The sequence below is a fragment of the Solea senegalensis genome, linkage group LG2 (genome assembly GCF_019176455.1).
Source record: "Solea senegalensis isolate Sse05_10M linkage group LG2, IFAPA_SoseM_1, whole genome shotgun sequence".
NCBI classification, from domain to species: domain Eukaryota; kingdom Metazoa; phylum Chordata; class Actinopteri; order Pleuronectiformes; family Soleidae; genus Solea; species Solea senegalensis.
In genome coordinates, this window is record NC_058022.1 from 22,039,917 (window position 1) to 22,060,903 (window position 20,987).

The 20,987-nt window shown below is 42.1% G+C and overlaps 1 long non-coding RNA gene across 5 annotated transcripts; it reads left to right on the plus strand.

The window, feature by feature from the left end:
• The first annotated feature begins 3,581 nt into the window (after positions 1-3,581).
• Positions 3,582-19,137, plus strand: LOC122765621. 5 transcript variants are annotated; one of them, XR_006359983.1, is made up of 4 exons: positions 3,582-4,079; positions 17,299-17,630; positions 17,781-18,269; positions 18,334-19,137. It is a non-coding gene; the product is annotated as an uncharacterized LOC122765621 (long non-coding RNA). The 5 variants fall into 5 exon arrangements; XR_006359986.1 differs by having other exon boundaries at positions 17,781-17,913; XR_006359984.1 differs by having other exon boundaries at positions 17,381-17,630.
• Positions 19,138-20,987: the final 1,850 nt, after the last annotated feature.

Consider the following 20,987-nt stretch of genomic DNA (forward strand, 5'->3'; position numbering starts at 1 on the left):
TGGTCATGGCTTCACTCAAGCCCTTACAAGGGCAATCTTCCTCTCTCATTGATCATGTTTGTTAGTGGCCACTGCACTGGAGATGGCTTCCACCACTGTCTTCAGGACCTGGTCATGCCGCCAGTGGTAGTGGCCATCTCCAGGGGCTGATGGGTCCTCCTGCCTGGACAGAGTGTACAAGTTGGAACATCACTCTTGCCCCAGACGTGTAGGTTGACTCGGCTGGGTACATCATAGGTAGCTTAAATCATGAACTTAATGTGATGAGGCTCTGCCTTCCAGATGTCATTCCAGGTCAGCTTCCTCTCCAGTACTCCTTCCCACCTTGTCCACACCCCTTGCCACTGCATGCTCACCATCTTGCTTGTCCTCACTTCCTTGATGCCTGCTTGAACCTCTTCTAAGATCAGGTGGTATTTGTCTTTTCCACTAGCCTTGTCATACCTTCGCTGCGGAATCGCACCTAATCCAGCTCACCCAATTGCCACAGTACCCTGCAGTGCCTTGTGTCTCAACTGAGAGTCTGCTACCTCTAACCCCCCTGTGCCCTCCACTTCCTGCCTACCTGCACCATGACGGCTGCTGATGCCACTCTGGAGTCACGATAGACTAGGGTTTCTCTTTTGTGAAAGCTTGTTGCACCTGCCTTACAGTGCTTGCACTGGTTAGGCTGTGAGGCAGACCCAGCCATCTTCGAAGTAGCAGCAGGGTTTCTACAGTAGAAATCATCACCTAATACAGCAAGATGTTATGCTGGTACAACCATGTCTTAAACTTGCAGACTTTAGGTCAGACTTGTCCACTGAAGACAACCAGACTCAACATTATGACATACTTACGACATTATCTGCCCTTTATCTTCTTTAACACCAAGAAAAATCAAGAACCAAATGTTGTTGATTGCACTACTGGGGATGCTAGCAGTGCTACATCCAAAGTTAGCTTGAAATCTGCAGACATTATGATGCTTCTAGATGATATTAGATCCCCAGTGTCTGCATTGTGATACTTGGGTGCATGAGTGGTCACCTTGAGTCCAACACCAAGATAACAACAATGATAGGTGACTTTGAAAACTGCTCAAGACTAACAATATCAGTGTACTAGGCATACCCAAAAATTAAGAAGGGCTTCTTGTTGAGGTTCGGAAAGGATAGCTTCGCCAAACCCTTGTAGATGGAGCCCATTGCTCACTAGCTCCTCTGCCGAGACACAAACAGCCACCACGGCCAATGATCATAAGAATGCACCAATTCCAGATGAAAGAACGTATCCTATGCCTGTCAAGAGAGAGGGTATACCTAACTTTCCAAATTGGCCGAGAACATTGTCTGTATTTATGTAGCACTTTTCTAGTCTTCGTGACAACTCAAAGCCGCTTTCACTACAGTTTTGCAATTCATACCTATTCACTCACACCTTCATAGAGTGCATCTATGTGCAGCAGATTTTCTATCACTCATCTTTCATACACACCCACACACTGCCAGCACAGCTGTCAGGAGCAGTCTTGCCCAAGAACACATCAGCATATAGACTAGGGGAGTTGGGAATCAAATCTACAACCTTTGAGTTGAAAGATGACTCTCAACTCTACCACTGAGCTACAGTGGCTACATTTGTTCTGTTTGAAAGTATGCTATGTGAGGCCAGCATCAAATATATCCTGCATCTACATCTGTGTGTAATGTGCCATGAAGCTACGGTCTTCCTACAGGTAGTCACCCCAGCGCCAATGGGAGAATACCTGGTAAAGCCCAACTTGCTGTTTGGACTATAAATAAGGTATATTCTAACATGCTAATGGGAATGTTAGTTTCTCAGCCTTTGTATGGCTGTTATAGTCTGTCTGCCTGTATGCATCTCCACCCTCTCCTACTGTCCACTGGCCCACTCTCTACAACTGTATACTGGTTATATTAGCCATATGCATAACCCCTCACTCCAGACCTGGGACTCAATTTACACTGCTATTATTATATAGTAATTATAGTATTATATTAGTATTTTTTGTTGTCCATTTTATTCATGTTTTTTTCATTTTTTATGTTATGTCTAAGCTACTGGACCTTGAATTTCCCCTTGGGGATCAATAAAGTTTTTTGAATTGAATTGAATTGTTACTAGCCTAACAAGCTATGCAAGGTACTGTTTATGACCCATTCCGTTCATTCCTTGTTGGACAACAGTTTTATATAGTTATATATAGTTTTATGCTCACTCTGTTACAATGGAACTATTACTGTACATTTATGAAGTATCTGCTTTGTTGCTTTAAAGGTGAATGGTTATTCATTTTACTAACTGGCCTTCAAAAAAATTGGCCTGCTATAGCCACCTGGGTAATAGACGGTGGCAGTGTCCCTATCCTTTTTAACTCTGGGTTTACTGCACTTTATTTTTACTTCTGTTTTATACTTGCTCCCTGTCTGAATCATATTTGATGTTTCCGAAGATGCAAGCACTCAAACAGTGGTATGTGTGAGTATTAAAACTTTAGCAGTTTATTATTATTATTATTATTACAATAATTATTATGATCACTTGTCTCCATTATTTTGGCAGTAAATATGCATTTGATGATAATTGGTTGAGACTTTAACCCTCAGGCTTCATTATGTCCTGAGAATTTGTGGAGGGAAAAAGAAATGTGTTTTTTTTTATAAAGAACATCAGTGACATCAAGTAATCAAACTGGCATTTAAAGTGTTACAATTTGTTGTTTAAGAGATTTATGGAAAACAATCTGTAATGTTTTTATAACAGTTTTTGGAAGTGGACATTGTTGTCCATTTCAGCTTTGTGAAATTCCTTTTCTTCTCCCTCCTTTGGCTTATCAAATATTTGCTTACCGACATACCGTACGTACGTGACCACTAGACTCTCACAGGAACAGGTGAATATCAAGCTGTGCCTGCTGGATTGGACAGGTGATTGTGATGACCAAAATATATAAACTGGTACTCAAAATAGTAAAATAAATAAATCCCAGTACTATGTATATACCCAATTCAAGTACTGATGTGGTCTAGATAGTAGTAAATAGTTTAATAATATTTATGTGAAACCTCATATTGTGTGAGACTCTCTCACATATTTGCCACAATCTGCCACCATTTCTGAGGTTTGATCTCACCACCACCACGTCCTTCTGTCAAATCAATTTCATGTGGTCAGAGTCACTGCTCTGTATAAGTACATTAACTAAAGTACATGTAGGTTCCTTTTCATAATCTACCAAAAAACCCTATCTATTGAGAAAGGAAATAAATAAATGGTGCATCTCTCTCTCTCTCTCCCTCTCTGTCTCTCTCTCTAAAATAAGGGATAAAGGGCCTTTTCTTTCCTGCACATGCCAGGTAGCTTCCAGTGGCCTCACTGTTGACACAGCCACCACAATGGGCACTAAAGGGCTCCTAATGCCTCCTTTTATGAGCCTAAACCCAGGCCTGGTCATTGCTTTGTGGGGTTATCCAGTAGAGGCCAGGCTGCACTGGCCAAATCCCCTTGAATATTAGCCTTGATATATAAGACCACCACCCCCTGCCCCCCATCTGCATTGTTCAGCATTATCCAGCTCCTATAATGGGACATCACAGTTTAGGAGTCATTTCAAAAAGGGGAAGCCAATCAAAAATAATGGCACCTTATTGTTTCTCTTTTGACACACATTTCTGCCCTCCCTCCCTCTCTCCACTGCTGCTTTCTCTGCTTGTGCCACCAGGTCTCATTCACGTCTATCACACGGTCAAATTAAATAAAAACCCAGCCACGCAGGCCATTGGCAGGGGAGTAGGTATGAGAGGAAACATCACAAAGGTAAGGAAGAGGAAGGAAGGCCTGAGGAGGATACAGGGCAAAAGCAGAGGAAATTTAAAGAAGTAAGGAAGGAAGGAAGGAAGGCAAAGAGAGAGAAAAAAGAGACAGAGTTGGCACTGTTGCTCGTCTTCAGGTTTGCCGTTGGTGGTGCAGGAAACTGACTGAGGATGTGATGCAATTGGAATATCTGTCACTGATGAGATATTAAGGCTTCTGGTGAAAAAAAATATTGACATCAAAGATCAAGGAATTCACAACAAGTAAGTTGAACAAAAATTCTAGATCATTATAATGAATGAAATACTTGACCACAGTTCTTTTTAGGGTCTGCGCTCACACCATGGTGTGAGGACTCCATTGTATCTGAATTTTGCATACACATCTGTCACTGTGTAAATTTACAGATGAAAGTTTGTGAAGTGAATGGGGGCACGGTGTGAGTGGGTGCTGTAATTCCTGACCTCAAAGGCTTCTATAAGGCAATCTGGCGACAGGCTTCACGCACATGAAGGAAAGTTGGTACACGTGTTCATCATGTCAGTGTCATGACACACAAAAAAGTAAGCAGGGACCTAAACCTGAAACCCAACAGTTAGGTGGCCATTTTGTATTAAATGGTGATTGAGGGAAGGGCAATTGTGTCCATGTGGTGTTTACTCCTCACACAGCTTTACTGAAATCAGCTAAATTTGGATAGATAGATACGCTGGTTCTGAAAGAGGTTAGGTTATAATTAGGTTTAGGTTCAGATCTGTGTAAGGCATTTAGTTGTGATCATTAAGGTTAAGGTAAGGGGCTAGGGAATGCATTGTGTCTACACTAATGCATAGTGTCCTCAGTAAAAATGCTGCGCAAGAATGTGTATGTGTGTGTGTGTGTGTGTCTTTCCTAGCATAAACACTGCCCCTGTCAGTACAGGACCAGTTTACAATTACTGAATGGAAAGAGCTTCTGACCCGTTACCAGCAAACATAGGCAACTTATGCATGCCTAAATTTAGAAAATAATCATGATTGTGTGAAATGATAATCACTCTTCTCTATTAACAAACTGCACAAATGTAGCTTCATCTTATCTGCTTATATACTATTGGTAAACACTGTCCATGCAACCGGTGTTTCTTCAATACCCACTGTCTATTCTCATACAAAGCTTAAGGTCTTGTTGAGACAAACAGCCACAAACCAAGCAGGAAAAAAAGAGCTGCTGGATTTCTTACTGAAGGGAATCAAGAGCAGACAAAGGTGATATACCAATTACTCCTCAAGATGACAGACAGATGAAGATGGGAACAGTGTTTTTGGATAAAATATTAGGAAAAAGGGAAGGAAAGGGGAGCAATGGGAGAGGAAAAAGGGACCAGAATTAAAAGGCAAAAAGGAGTTAAGAAGAAGAAAAGGTTTATGGGGGCAGAAAGAAAAGGGCAAATGGAGGAGAGTTGCTCTTTAGGGTCTTTGAAAGCAGCAGGTCCTGGCTGGGAGCTTGACCCCATTTTAGGTGAACGAGAGACCCAGAGTGAAACTGTAAAGTAGGAAGGGAGAGCGAGAGAGATGCTCTTCAGCCCTATACTTGAAGGCCCTCCACAGGAAGTCTCCATTCTTCCTATCACTTGATGCCCCCCCACCAACATCAGCAGCGAAATTCAAGGAAAAAGCTCTCATTTAGAATGAGTAGAGGAGAAGAAGGAAGCTGAGGGGGGTCCTGATATAAAAACTGTCCCTCAGTTGGACAGAGAGAAATGTCAGCAAGAAGGGAGGTTTCAGTGTCTTAGATCTTAGATGTTTTATTTGGATATGTGATTTGAGCTTGTAATCAAACATTTTGACCTTTCCTGTATGATTCAATGTTGCAGGCTGGATCAGAACTTGAGGTGTTTGATTAGAACACCATGTTCTCATTTTCCCACCACAATCTCACAAAGGTTCATCATTGGTCAGATTCCTGATCGGTTGCAGATATTACTGTGTGGGGACCTAAATCTGTTTACACAGTCACATTATGGGGACTTGTTTTTCTTATGGTGACAAAGAGCAATGCAATTTTAACAATCAAATTAAAGTAATTGTAACCCAAATGCAACAGTAGATCATTGGTAGAGTGAGTTGTCTTTCATCTGGATGGTTGTGGTTTGATTCCCAGCACTGCTAGTCTATATGCCAATGGGTCCTTGGGCAAGACACTTATTCCCACGTTGCTCCTTACAGCTGTGCCAGCAGTAGGTGAATGGGTATGAAAGATTTGTGATAAAAAAATGTGCTGTACATAGATGTGCTGTATGAATGGGTGAGTGAAAGCATGAATGGCAAAATACAGACCATTAATGCCAAAAAGTTATCACACATATTCTAGATGGTCACCAGTAGACACATGTAACACGATGTTTGCATCGTGACTTTGGAGTCCAATAGGGAAAGAGCTAGCTTCGAGTCATTTTGGGACGTTGCATACAGCCCTCAGTGTTCAAGTGGAACTACAGTAATGAATACACAACTACAACATATACATCAGGACATCCTGAACTGTTAGCTTTCAGAAAACTTTTATAAAATACTTTTCTTGTCTTCGATGACAACACAAAGCTGCTTTACATTATCATTTTTGCCATTCGGCCATTCACTCACACATTCATGTAGGGTTTGGGCATATGCAATTCTTTTTCAATCACACATCTTTCATACCCAAACAACATGGGTGTTACCCAAGGACACATCGACATGTAGACCTTCCAGTTGAAAGACAACTTACTTTACCACTGAGCCACCGACACCCCCAAAAGGCTCATGAAATCAAATATGCTGCGTTCAAATAGGGTTGTTATATGCATGGCATGACCAGAAGCCTCTGTCTTCGTTAATAAGTACAGCCAAAGATTTGTGCTGTAACAGCCACAATTAGTTCTTCTGCAATGTGTTTTTCCTCGACCATCTTCATTCAACGGTGAAAACACACACAGCTTCTTGAAGCAGGAATAACAGTAAGAAATTGATTCACAGCGATCAAACAACCCTAATTCATATACAACGTTTATGGTTTTAAGACCCCCAGTACTGTGATTTGAAACATTAAGTGGCTTCTTCAAAATTTCAACTTCGTTTTTAGTTTTTCTTTGTTTACTTGATTTGTGCTGGGCCGACATGTTGCTGGTTAACTCGTGGCTGGTCACATTCACTTAGTGTCAAGCATCTCCTGCATGGGCGAATCAAATGCAACAGGTGGCTCAGCTACCTATCACTTACAAGATAACCACAAAGAGTAAGTAAGAAGTAAGACATTGGTATGTCATTATTTGCTTCTTGATACGGTGTCTTGTTCAGGCGAGTATTGCATAAGGCATGTTGGAAATTCAATAACTGTTATATGGAGATCTGGTATTGAAGCCAGGTCGCCGGCAGGTGGGTGGGAGGGTTAGTGATGTGGGTCTATTCAGTAAAAGTCTGGCAGAAGGATTGTAGAGTGGGCAGTTGGATGGTTGAGTGGGCGACCCGAGTTTGAGTCCAGTCTCGGCCGCATGGGACCCTGGAGAGGACGGCATCTTAGGGGCGAGGAAAAACAATCGTCAAAGAGAAAAAATACAGAATAAAACAGATAAAGGAAATAAAATAAGTCCTATGGCAATTAAAATAGTAAGAGGATTAAAATCTAAGGGAAATAAAAGAGATAAAAAATATACAAAGACAGTACTAAAAATATTTAAAATAATAGTTATGGGACGTTTTTGAAGGACTATAGTTAAAATAGATAAAGGATTATAATTCAGTAGAAGGTAAAATTAAGCAGAAAGGGGATTTAATGATTAAAATCTTTAAAATATGTTTTGATAATTAAATTAGAATAGAAAATTGTAAATGATTAGCTGTACTCACAAACAGGTGGCCCTTGGGGGGCAATCTCTGGGAATGAGTTGGGGAGGTAGTTGCAGTTACAACCAAGTGAGTGCTTACAATAAAAGTGCCGGTCATAAAAGGGATGATTGCTAAAAAAACGGGGGGTAGGGGGTGGATGCCGTCCTTGCCTAAGAAAAGGGAATGGGAGGTATGATGATAAAATCATGTGTTGGAGTTACCAGTGAGGGGGTCCCAGGGTACCAAACAGCCAAAAAGTGGGTCAAGACGTGACAACCACGCCAGGAGGGGGCATCTAGTCAGCATTTAGACCTCTTGGCGTGGTGGTCCCGAGCTTGTGGATCGAAATCCCTTCTGCCCTCTTTCTCTGCCCGCAGGTCCAGTGGTCGGTCTCCAGGATAGAGACCATAAGATGAGTGGGGGAGTGTTGTTGGAAGTGGTTGACCAGAGGAGTCTGAAGTCTACCCTCCCCAATGTTGTAGAATTGTTGTTTCAGCCAGGTGAGTGTTTGGTTTCACCAATATAGTGTTTAGCGCAGGTTTTGCATGTAATGATGTTTATGACGTTACTAGTGTTGAGGGAGGGAGATGCTGTGTGGGTTGTGAATGAATTTTCTATTCCTGTAGTAAGTGGAGAGTTCTGTGTGAGGTTGGGGTCTGTGATCGGAACATTTGGATTGACTGAGTGAGTATGCTCTGTAAATTCTGATTCTTCCTGTATGCTGAGATGGGTCTATGGTTCTGGAAGGCTGGTTGCTGCTGTAAACTGGAGAAGTTATGTTTAATGGTCCGGTGAAGTCCTGTGACTCTGTGAGAGAATGAGGATACAAATGGAATGAGTCGTTATTGTTAAGGCAGAGTTCTAGTAGTTGTAGTATGTGTTTGTTGGGTTGTCCTTGTCCGGGTGTCTGTTAAAGATGGTGGAGATTACTTCATGACCAAGGTTGGTGTTGATGTTTGTAAACTGTTGATGTCTATTGTGAAAAGGTAAGCATGGTGGGGGTCAGCCATGGATCTAACTGTATTGAGGAAGTGATAGGTGTCCTTAATAAAGCTAAGGTATGTGGTGGAGAGGGGGCCTAAAAAATTGTCAAAATATTTTGTCACCTGATAGGTGGTGCTATTACTATCAGCGACGATGGGTCTGCCGGGAGGAACTTCAAAGGGAATGGTCCAAGTTTGAAGTTCTTTTGGATTTTGGGTAGTAGGAAAAAGTAGCGGGGTCAAGAGTTTTCAGGTCCAAATTGATAGAATTTTTGTTTTATTATTTTTTAATGTACAGAGTCTGAATAATGGTCTGGAGTTTAGTCTGTGTCTGGGGTTGGATGGTATTGTCTAAGGGTATGTAGTAGGTTGTGTTGTTGAGTTCTTTGTAGGCTTTTGTCTGTCCATGATTTTGGAACCTTTATCTCCTGGTTTTATTATAATGTTTGGGTTGTGTTTGAGTTGTATCAAAGCCTTGTGTTTGGATTGTCTGAGACGTCTGTCAGGGGCTGGAAGCGGCGTAAAGTGTTTCTGTTGGTCTGTATGAGTGCTTTTTTATCAAGAGGGGTCCAATCTGGTTCCCAGTGTGAGGGGTGGAATTGTCAGGGTCTGAAGTCAGAATGTCGGTGGAAATAGTCCAGTAGCTTGATTTGTCTGTGGTATTTGTGTAGGTCCCTTTGAAGTTCCTCCCAGTCATATGTTGTCAGGTGTGGAATGAGAGATAGTCCCCTCTCCAGTAAATGTTATACCTCCAGTTGTACCTGTGAAGGGGTGAAGAGTACAAATGTTAGATGAGGAGTTCCACCACAGGTCTGGGTTGGTGGCAGGGGTCTGATATGTTAGGGGGGGCAGTGAGGTCTGGTCGCGGGTTGACTTCAGCTAAAAAAATGTAGCTGTGCGCACCAGTTATCGAAAATGAGATTTGCCGTCATCGGGGTCCAGTGAATATTGTCTTTTTCTGTGGTGAACGTGTCATGGGGTATTTCGGTGAGCAAGGGGAAGTGGGTGGACCTAGTATTATTGATTATTGTGAGGTTATTCTGTTGGGCGGGGTGAACTTAGGTGAAAAATGTATTATCAGGAAATAGACATCCGCATTGGGGAAGGTAGATTTTAGCAGCTTGATATAGCAATGTTGACCATGTGGGGACATTCTGTCTGGGTCCCACAATTTTAAAGGGCATTTTCAGGGTTAATGCCTGGTTTTAGGGTTTAGTTTAGACATGGGTATGGGTTTAGGTTAGGGTTATGCAGTAGTAGTGATGTGTCCTCACTGATAAACAAAATCAGTGTGCGTGTGTTGGCAGGAACTGCCTCTGGCCCCTCTGTGGGACTATCATTGCTGCTAATCCTCTTCATGGTCGACTAATCTGTATTTGCCGAGGTCACTACATCCCTGCCTCCCTCTTTCAGTGCACTTCTCCCTCCCTCTCTTATTTTTCTCATTTACACAGGGGTCCCTCCCATCCCTCATTCACCCTATTCCCCTCTTGTTCTTAGTTCCCCCTCCATCTCCATCTATCATTCTTCCTCTAATAACCCTAATCTTATTACAAACAGAATCAAAGCTTTCACATTTACCTGTCCATTTTAAAATCAAACTAATAATGAGGGATCAGGGATCTCCCCCCTTATCTTTTATCTTTTTTTGCCATCTATACTCCCCGTCTACCGTGTTCTCCTCTTCAGCTTCAATAAAATCAATTGAAAAATAATTTGTTACTCATATTGCTTTCTTTTGGAGAGTGAAATGAGAAGTCTGATAAAAACTTCATATCTGTACCATAAATGCATAGCTGGAGTCAGTATGTTATTGGCCTATAACTTGCATTATATGTGAATGCAAGAGGGAAATAGTGTTTGGCTGTGTTCAAAGAAAAAACTGAGCAGACGTGAGCTTTACCATTTGTGAAGTTTAGGGTAAGTTTAATGCTGTAATTTTCACTTTATCTAGTAAGTTTAGCCTCTCCTGGAACAGTCAACTCAAGCATTTGACTGATGGCATCTATGTCTGAAATCTCACTTAAACACTGGAAAGAAAACAAAAATTGCTTCAGCATGTAACTCTCTCTCAAAAGTAAGATTTCATTGCAACATACGGAGAAGTAAATGACATAATTACATGATATGATGTAATTCTCCACAATCAGACCCTGATTCACCCTCACCTGTAATCACAGTGGTTGGCAGTGAAAGTATCTACGAAAATTGGTAGGGCAGACATTTGAATGGGACGTCTCCACCACGTGTGGCTCAAGGTTATCTAGAGTCACCAAAGAAGACGGGGTCCAACCCAAGAGGCAGACACCCCACATGGGTTTTGGGGCAATAAGTCAATAATATGAACACACAACTCTACTTTTGTCAAATTTATATCCTGCTGATCACAAATGCTTTCATTGAGTGTCAAATCATATCTTCAAGATGGCTTTAATTCAATGTGTTCAGTGCAACCTATATCTCCATATTCACCTTCATCTGCTTATCGGTAAGGAAAATCGAGCCTCTCCTCTCCTTAGCAACATCCATCACCTACTTTGAGCAATATAACAAGGTGTTCCCTGACCACGAGAGATATGTGATGTCTCCTGCGTGTCCTGGGTCCACCTCCCCAGGAAAGGGTCAGAGTGACATCCTCACTAGGTGTATTTACTACCCCGAGCTCCTCACCCCTCTCTCTGAGGCTGAGCCCAGCCACCCTGTAGAGGAATCTCATTTCGGTAATTGCACACACTTCTACACCACAATGGAATACAATGTCAACATCACTGCATCCCATCTTGCTGCACATTTCATTGTTCATCACTCATGAACAAGACTCCAGATACCTGAACTTGGGCGAGAAGCTCCCCTTCAAATCAGAGAGGGCATTCCATCCTTTTCCAGAAAACTCCATGTTACTGATCTTCTTCTCAGATGATTCACACTCAGCTGCAAACCATACCTAGCTCAGCGTTCCATGACACCACTCTACTCTTCCTTCATTTGTACACATGACTCCTCCCCCTTTTTCACTGTGTCAAAATCACCGTACCATTCCACTGACACTGCTCCCTACTCTCCCACCCTCTCTTTCTCCCTCAGCCCACGTCTTGGCATTTTTCACAATCAGGCATTGGGTGGAGTTTAGTGGTTTACTGGTTTAGTTACTGTAGCCTTTCATTTTGAACAGAAAACAGTAACCTGTTTCTCCCTTCATCCAGTGAGACCTCATCCAGAGCTCATTCCTCCTTCCTCCACCTTTCCATCCTTCCTCATATATCCTTCCTTCCAAACATCACTCTCAACACTAACCAAGCCACAATCAGATTTGCACTGAACACACACAAACTCAAACACATGGTCTAATCATATTCCTTCTTATCTAGAGGCAATCAGTGATAGCGTTGGGCTTCAGAGCGCCTTCACAATACTGGCAGAGAGGGAGGCCGCACATGCACTAATTAAATTAAATCCTCTCTGTGTGTATTGGGGTGTGTATGTGATGAGGGATGAAGGGATGTACAAATAAAATGTAGCTCTCGTGTTAACACTTGGTGCTGCTGGCATATGGAAGAATGACGGTAAACAAAGGTTTCATGAGAAGAGCTCAGCTAGAAGAGAAAGGGGAGGATTTTGATTATTGATGCTACATTTACATCATCAGTCTTTTTTCCAAATGATCTCTGTGCAAAGCACCCAAACACTACTTTGGGCGCTTGCTATCACTGTCACTATGTTTGTCATCTTCCTTTTCTTATGTTGGGAGATTGTTTGGTATTTTTGTTTCATCATCTTTTATTTTCTTTACCTAGTCAGTTATGGCCATCGCCTGGTCCAAGTAAAGAGCAAAAATATATTTTATGTTCATGGCAACTACAGTAGAGAGACACTGGATACCCTTCCTGACTCAACCCTCCCATTTATCTGGACTTGGACCACCATTAGGAGTACACTGGATGTGCCCAGATTTTTCTTTTGACTGATGTTAGTGCGACCTGCATGCAGTCAAATATAAAACTGACCCCTGTGTGACCCCACATACAATTAAATATGGGGTAAATTAGTGATCAGGAGCACTCTGGAACATCTCTACTGTCTCCCACTTGTTTCAGACCAGGGCCTATTAGCAATGAGTGGTGTGGCCACTAATTGTGACAGTACTTGGATAGTGATGCAGTTGGAAATGACAATTGGTCTGTTTTAAACTATGAACCTGAGGCTGCATTTCTATTTTTTATACACAGGGAAAAGATTACTTCATCCCAATGCCCCTATATGTATGAGATTTAAAAAATATGCTCCATTATAACCGCATAATTCCCTGATGGCATCTCTGTCTGGCAGACAGGAAATACCCATTAGCAAGGCTCTGTTCGCAATCGTCTTGTAAACCAAGAACCCAGTCACTCATTAGGCATCAATCAAAGCATGAGGTGTGATGATTAAATGATGAGTGCAAATGGGAGGGAAAATGGATGGACAAAAGATTATATATAGACAGCTGAAACTGGTTGAAACTGTTTGTCTGCCAAAAGTTAATATTTCACAGAAGTTATTAAAGGGAGTGAATTTTGAAACCTTAAAAATCAAAGATTCTCCACCCATGGTGGTGGAGTGACGGAAATATACAGTGTTTCGGTGTACTCACAGTTATCATAGTTAAATTATACTTACTGGAGGAATTGTCAAGACAAACATGTCTCTTGACAGGTTCATGCCTGTAGCTTGGATAGCGTTGTGGTTACCGAGGTGATAAACACACATACATGCAAATGAAACACGAGCGAACAGTAACACTAAACGACAGAGCAAGCACACAAAGACAGTTTTACGGTTTGTAAATATTGTAATATATGTATTGTTGGCACTGCTCCTTCCTTTAGGTGAAGTTTGGTGCTGTGTCCTGATTTATATTGCCCAAAGTTTGTGTAACAATCTTCTGTGAAGTGGTTGCCACATACATGGAGGTATTTGGGAAATGTAGCAGGGAGATTCCCATCAAATATGAAAGATATCCACTCAGCTTTTCTTTGCTCATTGGTGAGGAGCTTGTGGAGCGTCTGGTATTGTTTATCACAACCCAGAACAGAGCAAACACTCGCTGAGGGCCTTGTCGGGCCTAACTTTTAAGGCCCATTACAGCTTTACTCTCACGTTCTGCTTCTCTCTCTCTTTGGACCCAGCCTACTGCAAGAGACCAAAACCAGGTTACGAGTGTGCTTATATAGCTGACTGATTACCTGATTCTGTCCAGCTGTCTGATCACCAGCTGAGCCACTCCTCCCTCTCCTCTAGCAGCTGCGCTCTAGCCACACCCCACTGCCACACAGACATTGAGAAATTCTCCTGTCTTTAAGCAATATGAATGGTATTGTTATTAGTTTGTCCACCCCAAAGTTTGCGGTGGTTCAGATGGAATGCACATTTTGATCTGCAATGTTTCTCCAAGATTATTTCAATAAATATGGCATGCTTTATTTTGTCTCCTATTAGACTCAGAAGCCAGTAATGTGAAACACTCTTAAAACTTAGCAGACCACAGAATATTTCTAAGATACTGATTTGATTTAGTTTTGAGATTATAAGGAAGTAAAACCTGTAAAGACTTTTACTATTGTACAACAGTGTTGTATTGTAGTAATTAAACTTGAAAAAAAAATACAGTATATCACTTTATGTAAAGCCATATAATATATAAATAGTCAGTCAGTCAGTCATCATCGAACCGCTTTATCCTCCACCAGAGGGTGTGTATAACTAAATAGAAAACATGTACTTTTTGATTGTGACATCTCAAATATTGATAAATGCACATTCTACTATATATCTGAATAGGTTATATTTAACCTAAGTTACCAGGAAGTCATACACAGAGCGCACACAAAAGTACACATGCATCATGTTTCCAGTTTCCAGACACAGAAACGCCACGACTAATAAATACTGACAAACATTATATACAGCATTTACAGATCACAGGGAGCTACAGACAGTGAATCAGCTGCTGGGGGGAAAAAAAGGAAATTACAACTTAAGGAACGATACAGACACGCTGACAGTGCTTACAAACAATGGTGGTGCTCGCATGCAGTTCATAGACCGTGTGTAAAAAGTGGATGTAGTTTGTGTGATTTGTAGGGTGAATCTAAGCAGGAAAGAAACTATTTATTGACCAGCCACCAGGGGGAGACTACACGATTTTCTATCGCAATCTTCTTCAACTGAACATGATGTCAATTTGGTTGGACGCTGGTGTGATTGACAGCTGTGAACTTTCAAAAAAACTGACGGCCGGATGGATGGAGACAACGTCCACTTTTATAAACAGTCAATGACAGATACTGTGGGCAGAGAAGTTTCAGTTGTGATGCTGCACTCATCTTCTTGAGTTCTGATAATCCTCCGTGTTTGGCTCTCTCCACTCAGTGTCTCTCTGTGTTTGGCTGTTTATGATGATGATGATGCTTCCTCAGCCTGGATCCTGGATGTGGACAAATACAAACATGTGTACAAAACTTGTACTTTTTGATTGTGACATCTCAAATATTGATAAATGCACATTCTACTATATATCTGAATAGGTTATATTTATTTAAAAATGTTACCAGGAAGTCATACACAGTTTAATAATAACACTACACACAGAGTGGGAAGAGTGGGGAATAATGGAATAGAGTGGAGAGCCATAACTACTGTAATATCATCTGTCAAAAGTTAATTCAACACTTTACAATTGTACATCCTCTAATATCACATCTACACTGTATAACAATAATAAATACATTTATTTTGAGCATTTGCTGGCACTTCTTTTCAATGTTCATGTTTTTCCAAGTTATTCCAAATTGAGAGAAAACCAGGTTTTTAGAAAATAACTATTTCAAAAGAGAGATTATTTAGCTCATTTCATGTGAAAAAGTCATTACTATTATGTGTGTTTATATGGTGTCTCCTCCGTCAGTGCTGCTGAGCACTAGTAGTGCTGACAGCTTGCTGTGAGAAAGAGCCTTAAACAAACCCACTGGATCAGCCGCTGCACAGGAAAAATGTGTTTGATTCTATTAGGCCAGTATGCGTGTGTGTGTTCACAGCCTTTATGTTCCATATTTTATCTCTCAGCACTCTTCTGCTCTGTCACTGGGTGACATTGTAGGTGTTAGGAAAGTTCCTGATTGCTAACTCTTGTTGTCCCTTTAAATTTAGAAATCACATGAAAATCTGTTTATTCACCATTGTTCATAGCATCTGATATGGAATTGTTTGTCTCAATTTGCATTCAAAGTGCATTCACACTGACAAATATGGCTTTGAATTTTATTTGTCAAAGTGCTTTGATGATCAATGAATGTAGGCCATAAGGTGGACCACTTTTTCCTTTCATCTCGTTCCAACATCTCGTTCCTCTCCTCTAATCCCTCAGTTTTTTGTGATCATCGCTTAAATTCAGCACTAGTTTTCTCTGGACATATTCAGATTTTGTTCACGACTGGCGAGGCGGCTGTCACATGATTGTGCTTGCCGCTTTTTGTAGACTGTAATTCAATACAGATGCCTCTGTGGCCTCAGAAAGCAGTTGCGACAATGAGGAACTCGATCGGAAAAGATTATAAACATTGCTGCATGTCATCCTCCATAAAGAATAAAAAGGCAAATACACAATGGGGTGAACAAAGAAACAGTATATCAAAAGTTATTTGTTTCCATACCTGGGCATAGCTTTATGTGTTTTTCCCATAGACAATGATGCCCTTTTTTTACGACCCTGCATAAATGTGTATCTATACTACCCCAGTCCCTCATCTGACAATATATTTTTGCTTTATTTTGGATTTAAGATTTATTAAGGAATTGGCATTTCAGCACTGGATATGCCCTTTAGATGCTTGTTTATTAGAGAGATGCAGGCCGATGTATGATTTTTGACTATCAGTTTTCTTATTTAATTCAATTAAATTTTATTTGTATAGCCCCAAATCATAACATACATTATCTCAAGGCACTGTACATGGACACTATCAAGGAGAGCAGAGAAACCCAACAATCCACACAATGAGCAAACACTAGGCATCACTGGAGAGAAAAAAGTCCCTTTTAACAGGAAGACATCTCTGACAGAACCGAGCAAAGATGTGCAGGCATCTGCCTCGACCGGTTGGGGTGAAAGGAAAAATGGGGGACAGAGGAGAGGTGGGGGAGAGAAAGGACAAACGGGAGATGAGGTAGAGACCAGGAGCAGATATACAACAACTCTATCAAGTTGAAAGTTAATACAGGACAGTAGAAATTATACTGATATTGAGATAAGTTAAGACTAGGTCTTTCAGGTGTGAAGGGGCCTGACCATTAAGTGCTTTGTACGTGAGGAGGAGGATATTAAATTGAATTCTAAACTGTACAGGGATCCAGTGTAGAGAAGCTATCTCGGAGTTATATGGTCTCTCTTTATCATTCCTATCAGAACTCGTGCTGCAGCATTTTGAATTAACAAAATCTGCATCTGTTCGGAGCGAACTAGTGCCAAATTAAAACACTGATCATGAAAAGTAGGGGGTGTGACTCACATAGGTATGCCCCCTGAACAATTGGGATGACTTCTGCTTCTTCTGCTGCAATGATGGAATGACCAAGCATGTTTGTTGATTCATTGCTCTCATTGGTGTGATTGGTTGTAGGTCTATCCAATTGTGTACTGAGATTTTCATCTACTGTCTGTTGGCCACGCTCCTTCAATGCTGTGTCTGAAATGATATTCAGTTGGCTATGGGGGCTACAGAGAGTTCAGGAGTCTGACAGCTCCAGGGTAGAAGCTGTTCCTCAGTCTCGTAGTCCTGCTCTTGATGCTCCATAGCCTCCTGCCTGAGGGGAGGGGGGTGAACAGTGTGTGTGCTGGGTGAGTGGGATCTCTCATGATGCAGGTGGCCCATTTCCAGCACGTCTCACCCTCCTGAGGAAGTAGAGGCGCTGGTGTGCCTTCCGGACCAGGCTGGAAGTGTTGCTGCTCCAGGTGAGGTTGTCCTTGAGATGCACGCCCAGGTACCTGAAGCTGGAGACCACTTCCACCGCTGTTCCTCCGATGTGCAGGGGAGAATGGGGGGGATGTCTGCTCCTCCTGAAGTCCACGATCATCTCTTTTGTTTTCTTTGTGTTGATGCAGAGGTTGTTTACCCTGCACCAACCCTCCAGGTGTTCCACTTCCTGCCTGTAGCTGGACTCATCGTTGTTGCTGATGCGTCCAACCACTGCTGTGTCATCAGCAAACTTCACAATGTGACAGCTCGGATGTTTAGGTGAGCAGTCATGAGTGAGCAGGGTGAATAGAAGAGGGCTCAGCACGCAGCCCTGGGGGGAGCCAGTGCTGAGGGTGATGGAGGTTGAGGAGATGTCGTGGATCCTCACTGACTGTGGCCTGTCTGTCAGGAAGTCCAGGACCCAGTTGCAGAGGGCTTTGCAGTGCAAGCCTGGGTGTTTGTTTCAACATTGGGTGATTTGCAAACTGCAGGATGCTCATGCATTACAGGAACAGCTTGAAGCCATGCAGCTGTCCACCATATATTTTGCCACTGGAAATAACTACTGCTGCTTCCACTTCTGTTCCTGAAGCTCCACCCATAATCATTTCTCCAGTAGTGCCTCCAGTAATCAGGTGAATAGTAGGTTTAAATTAATTTATTTATCTGTTTGATTAAAAACTACTTTCTTTGTTGCAGATCTGGACATCTCTGCTTCATATGCACGTTGGGACACCTGGACACAATGTGCCCTGCATTGATCTAAAGTGGACAGTGAGACTCGAATGGAGCAACTGATGTGACACTGAATTATCTGAGCTCTGGACATGGACATAGACAAAGTAACGACTAAACCTTCATAGTTTCTGTTATTCTGGCCCAAATAACGGAATGCTGATATTTCCACCATGACTGCAGGTTCAACTGCAAACACATCAAAGAACCAGCCACTCTGTTTTGTCCTGCTGTCTTTACATGACTGTGTAGGGTGGGTGAAAATATCGATTTGGTGATAAATCATCTTCCTTCCTTCCTTGTGCAATATGATGAATGATATGTCATTAATACATTCAGCAACAAGTCGGCCCAGCACAAATCGTGTAAACAAAGAAAAATCTTTTTTATTTATTTTTTACAGAATATGCAAGTTGAAATTTCAAACTTTAAATCACAGTATTGGGGGTCTTAAAATCATAAACTTATTTGAATTTGTCACTGACAGCTAGACCAGGAGGACATCTTCTTTGTGTTATTGTCATTGCTGGAAAGACAAGAAACTTCCATAATCTGTAAATAACTCAAAATGGCCCTCTGGAGACTTGTTGCTGTTTTTTCCATTACTGGGCACAAATGAATACCCTCTAGTAAACAGTCCCTGTGAGTTTCACTTGCCAGGCATTGTTATACTTCATGTCTTGTGGTGGCACTGCTCAGAAAAATAAGGGAAACATGGGCGGAAGTTACCTGGCCAAAGAAGAGGGAGTTCAAAGTGGGATAATGGCGGAGAAAGCTGTGTTAAGAGATGCCCCATCCACATTCAATACATAGACTTAAAGGGGACATATTATGCAAAATCAACTTTTTAACCATTTCAGTACTTATATTTGGGACTCTGGAGGCCTTACCAGTCGCCGAAGTGTGGAAAAAGAATACTCCGTCATGTTTTCGTGGTACCCCTTAGTGTAAGTATAGGCGATAAAACACTCGATGTTGAATTCCCTGCACTTATGACGGCAGCATGCGCATTTCACCGCGAATGTTACCACCCCACCAGTAAATTTACTTGGAGAGCTCCACCTTAGCTCCACCTTGTCCCTGCGAGAGTGCAGGCGAGGGAGGAAGAGCGATATTATGTCAACGCGGAGGGACAAGTGTGCTGTTGGTGGCTGCACAGTGGAGCACAGTGTTTTACACAAACTTCCAGCCTCAGAGGATTTTATATATGAAGCTAATGTGTCGGAAACGTGTCAGCAAACGTGTGTTCGCACCACTTTGCATCAGACTGCGGCCAGCGGTCGCCGTATTTAGTCAGGGGACGTATTTCACCGACGTACAAACACACACATTGTTAAGAAAAGGTCACACAGAGCTCATAACTGACCATTCTGACACGTCCTAATTAAAAATATTTGTTCAGTACGTCCTCCATGACCGGAGCACAGACTCAGTCTGATAAAGTCACATACAGCAGCAGTTTATGCAGCTCGCCGCTGACGATCAGCGGTGCTGCACTCTCTGTGAAAATCAGTTAGGGGCACCAGCTCGCTGGCTGCCTAAACTGTCGCTGTATGTATGAGTGCCGTCACCGGAACAGACTTCCGACACATGGATACTTAGGGACATCACCGCTGATCGCCAGCTCTATGGAGCACCAGAGCTGGTCAGCGGTGGCGAGGTCTCCGGAGCACAGTCTCCGGTCTGATACAGTAACATACAGCGGCAGTTTATTCAGCTCGCTGCACACCGCTGGCGATCAGCAGTGGCGATCAGTGGTGCTGTCCCTAAGTGTTTTTAACTGATTTACAGTTCTGCACTGTTTGGCTCGATCCTTATGTAGGACGCCTCTTCCTGTGACGGCACTCTCGCTGTTTTCTGCTCACGCTGCCATGCTGATATTGTCAGAGAACTAGTGGAGGGAGGGGGAGACGAAGAGAGCTGTAAAGCGCTGTAAAGAGGACAAATTAGAAACCCCCTGGAAGAAGTGGGTGTGTGTTTGCCTGTGTCTCATTTGCATATAAAAGGACCATGCACGAAAACCGAGCGTTCTGAAAGGGGCGGGTTTAGCAGGGTTATTGAGCTACTATGATGCTTCATCCTTATGGGATTTTGACCAAGGCATGTCACTGACATGTTCATTAGGACACCAGGGAACTATTTTAATGGGGGAAATAGGGTATAATATGTCCCCTTTAATGCATGTTGCTCTCTCTCTCATGTTGTGGATAAAAAGAGAAATCCTGCACTTTCAACGTTTCACAGAAGTTTAGTTTTCTTCAGTTAGACAGATATTGTGACGTATTACTATATGATTGTCTTGCAAAATATTGATTATCACAGAATCGGTTTATCTTGATATTATTGGTATTGTGGACAATGTCCCATATATTGTATTGTGAGGTATGGTGTGATTCCCACCCCATGACAGTGTCAGCTGTCTTGAAGTCCATCTGAAATGAATATGTACAGTTCTGTCTGCTTCAATATATTTTGTTTGTACATCACTCGGTACGTCTTTTTTTTATGTGTTGGAAACCCTGCAAAGATTTTTTGGGTACCCAAAAAATTTATTGTGACCCGTCTGGGAATTACTGCTTTTCAGGATTTCCCTAAAAAATATCCCTCTACAAAGTGTG